The following is a 4,437-nucleotide window of genomic DNA, read 5'->3' as shown; positions in this document are numbered from 1 at the left end:
AGCAAATACCTATGGGCAATAACCTATCACTAGAGATTTAGTAGGCTCCGGATGGCTGTGCTTATCAGCAGATATGCGTGATTTAGAGATGCGTGATTTAAATGGCTGTGTGCTTATCAGTGGGGAAGTGTGAATTAGCAGCTGTGTGGGGGCAGTTTGTTTTTTTACTGCTGGCCAAATTGCAAGACACAAGTGGTTCCTAGTAATTAGGAGTTTCTGAAGGAACCAGAAACTTATAGTTCTTAAGATGGCCTTGTCTAAGCCAATATTTCTAATGGCTCCCAACAGGGGTCATAGCTGAGAAATCTCTGCCTAATCATTTTTAAAAATTTATTTGTTTTCCAGTTTTCAATTATAGTTGACATTCAATATTATTTTATAGTAGAGGCCCTATGCTTGAAATTCATGCAAGAGTAGGTCCTCGCAGCCCCGGCTGCCTCAGACCTCACAGCCCAAGTGGCTGCCTTAGCTCTTGAAGCCCCAGTTTCATCTGGATGGTCGTTCCACTGTTCAACCGTTTGGTCAATTTGCATATTATGCTTTTATTATTATAGATTAGTTTTAGGTGTATAGCATAATGGTTAAACAATCACATAATTTACAAAAAATCATATAACTTACAAAGTAACCTTGATATTTCGAGTACCCACCTGGCACCATACACAGTTATTGCAATATTTTTTTACTGTATTCCCAAAGCTGTACTTTACTAGTATTCCCCATGATTATTTTGTAACTACCACTTTGTGCTTTTTAATTCCTCCACTTTTTTAAAAAAATTGTTTTTTGTTAATCCTCATCCAAGGATAATTTTTTTTGCCAATGTTTCTAATAGAGAGAGAAACATCGATATAAGACAAACACATTGGGGAACTGAACCTGCAATCCTTCATGATGCACGGGCCAACACTCTAACCACTTAGCAATACCAGCCAGGGCCCTACACCTTTTTAACCCAGTCCCCCAATACCCACCCCTTTGGCAACCATCAATCTCTTCTCTATGAGTCTGTTTCTATTTGGGGTTTTTTTTCCTATGGATTCCACATATAAGTGAAATGATATGGTATTTGTCTCTCTCTGACTGACTTATTTCACTTAGTATAATACCCTCTAGGTCCATCCCTGCTGTCCCAAATGGTAAGATTTCATTCTTACCATTAAGATTTAAGATTTCATTCTTACCGAGTAATATTCCATTGTATATATGTACCACTTCATTACCCACTCATCTATTGATGGGTACTTGGGTTACTCCCATATCTTGGCTATTGTAAATAATGCTGCAATGAAAGTAGTGATGCATATTTTCTTTCAAAATAGTGTTTTGGTTTTCTTCAGATATATACTCAGAAGTGGAATCGCGGAGTCATAAAGTAGTTCCATTTTTAATTTTTAGAGGAGCCTCCATATTGTTTTCCATAGTGGCTGCACCAACCTACATTCCCACCAGCAATGTGCAAGTGGAGTTCCCTTTTCTCCACATTCTTGCCAACACTAGTTGTTTGTTGATTTAATGATAGCCATTCTGACAGTTTGAGGTGTTTAATCATTTCTATTAGACTCTTGTACTGCTGCTCTACTGAAGATGAAGTCTCTCGGATTTTGTTTCTGTTACTTTCTTTATGTTATCTTTATTTTTGAAGAATATTTTTACTGGATTTTCAAGTTTTGGTAGGCAGAATAATGCCCTCTCCCAGGAATGTACATAAACTAATCCTTGAAACTTGTGAATATGTTCCGTACACAACAAAAGAGAGTTTTCCATTATGACTAAGTTAAGGGTCAGAGTCAGAGAGAGATTGGATGCTACACTGTTGGCTTTGAAGATGAAGGAAAGGGCCATGAGACAGGGCATGCGGGAAACTTCTAGAAGCTGGAAAAGGCAAGGGAAGAAACGCACTGCCCCGAAAGCTGTGCAGCCCAGGAGACACCTTGATTTTCATCCACTGAAAGCCATTTCAGGCTTTTGAACTCCAGAACTGTAAGGTAACATTTACATTATTTTAAACAAATGAGTTTGGGACAATTTGTTCCAAAACAACAGGAAATTAAGGGATAAGTTAACTGTTTTTTTGTGTGTTTGTTTGTTTTCATAATAAAGATGTTCTCCTATGTTCTCTATGATCAATGAAGAGCAGTCAGATACAGTTATCCTTGTTCCCCTCTCTATATAGTGTCTTTTCTTTTTTCTCCAGCTGCTTAATATTTTCCCTTTATCTTCATATTATAGCAGGTTGATTATGATTTGCTTAATAAAGCATTGTTTGCATTTATGCTTCCAGGAATTTGCTCAGCTTTTTGGATTTTTGAGTGATATTATTAGGGAACATTTTCAGCCATCATTCTTTAATATAGTTCTTCCCCCTTTTCTTTCTTGTCCTCCTTTTTTGGTAGACCATGTAATATTGTCCCATAGATTTTTGAGGCTCTGTTCATTTCCCTACCCTCCCTGCTTCAGTGGGAATCATTTTTTTGACCTGTTGTCAACTTCCCTAGACTTTTCCTTTGCATTGTCAAATCTGCTATTAATTACATCAAATGGACTTTTAATTTCAGATTTTATACTTTTCGGTTCTCAGATTTCTGTTTTTATTTGAAGACTCCATATCATTTTAGAATTCAACATCTTGATCTTTATATTCACATTCTCTTATAAATGCATCAGCTTTTTCTATAATAGCTATTTTAATGGCCTTCTCTGCAAATTTCAAAATCTGGGTCATCTGAGTATTGATTTTATTGTTTACTAGTGACCCAGTGCACAGATTCGTGCACATTGAAAGGAAATTAATTAGAAGGTGGCTGGCGGTGCAGGACTGGGCCAGACAGGCAGGACAAGCCCTGGAGCCAACCTCCTGTAGTCCCTCCCTGGCCGGCCGCACCTAAGTGGTGCTGTGGCTCGAAAGGCGTCTGTGGAGTGAGTGGGGTCCCTCAGGCAGGTGGGGTCCCATGGCCTGTCCTATGGGGATCAGGCTGAAACTGGCCCTCCAACATCTCCCAAGGGGTCTGAGTGCGAGAGGGCACTCTGCAAAGTCGTTGTCATACAGGGTGTGGAATGCAAACGCAAGTGTGCAGTAAACCAGATTCAAGGCCGACAGTGCCTCAGCAACAATGTAACCCATAGCTGAAGGTAGAATCATGTGGCCCCATGAGGAATTGGGCTCCCTCCTCCCTGGTTTCAGAGCGCATCACCCGAGAACTGCCACTGCCAAATCGCTGCAGTTCAGCAGCTCCTGCATTGAGTGTCTGCCCCCTGGTGGTCAGTGCATGTCATAGTGACCGGTTGGATGGAGGGAGGGATACTTAGCACATTAGCCTTTTATATATATATATATATAAATTATCTTGCTTTGCAGGCCATACTTCCTGCTTCTTTTCATGTGTATATATTTTGCCTTTTTACTGAGAATTGAAGAGTATTTGTTCTATTGACACTGGATTCTTTTATTTTCCTCTGAATTTAGAATATTGAATTTTATCATAGTAGGTAGTGCAGTTGCTGGTAGATTATGTTTATCCTGTGAAAACTTGGATAAGTTTTTTTGGAAAAGTCTAATTTAGTTTTGCTCTTATCCATTAGGCATAGTACATAGTCCTGGGAAATGGCACTTTGTTTCAAAGTGTAACCCTTCTGAGTTTCTAATGGAAAACCTTAGGTGTTTTTCAAACTCCTCTAACTTTGCAAGACTTCAACTTACAAGTATTTCTATAACAATTGGAAACTGCTAAATATGTGTTCAGTTCTTTGTAGCTTTCCAGAATTTGATTTTCTACAGGAAGGCTTGGAATCTCACCTTGTGCCAATACAGCACTGGCAGAGTATACAAGGAAAATGTGTATAGAAAATTTGGATCTCCTCCATTTCTTGGTTTCTCTATTCTTGGATTATTCCCCATCAATTTTCAAATGCTCTGGAAGCTTTAATTAGTAATGTTGTTGCACTTTTCTGGACCAATAGTCACCATTTTCAAGGCAAACTAAGAATTACATTTATGAAAAAAATGCCAGTTAAAGGTAGATTAAATAAGAAAGATTAGAATGAAGATAAACAAAACAAAATAGAAAACACAATAGAATCAATAAAATAAAAAAGGTCAACAAAATTCACAAAACTTTAGTTAGACTGACTAGGGAAAACAACAATAAGTCTCAACTTACTAAAATCATGTATGGTGGGTATTAGAAATATTGGGGGTGAACACTTTGTAAAATATATGATTGTCTAACACTATGCTGTATACCTGAAACTAATCCTCCTATCTAATAATAGACCAACATGGTAATTAACCATACCTCCGCTACGCTTCCCATGGCCTAATCAGCAGGATATGCAAATTAACTGCCAACAAAGATAACGGCCGGCAGCCACGCAGCTGAAGTGAACATGAGTCTTGATTGCCCCAAGTGATGGAGGAAGCCAAGGTTTCCCCCCTGC

Source organism: Myotis davidii, unplaced genomic scaffold, assembly GCF_000327345.1.
Source record: "Myotis davidii unplaced genomic scaffold, ASM32734v1 scaffold274, whole genome shotgun sequence".
NCBI classification, from domain to species: Eukaryota; Metazoa; Chordata; class Mammalia; order Chiroptera; family Vespertilionidae; genus Myotis; species Myotis davidii.
This window is presented reverse-complemented; position numbering follows the sequence as displayed.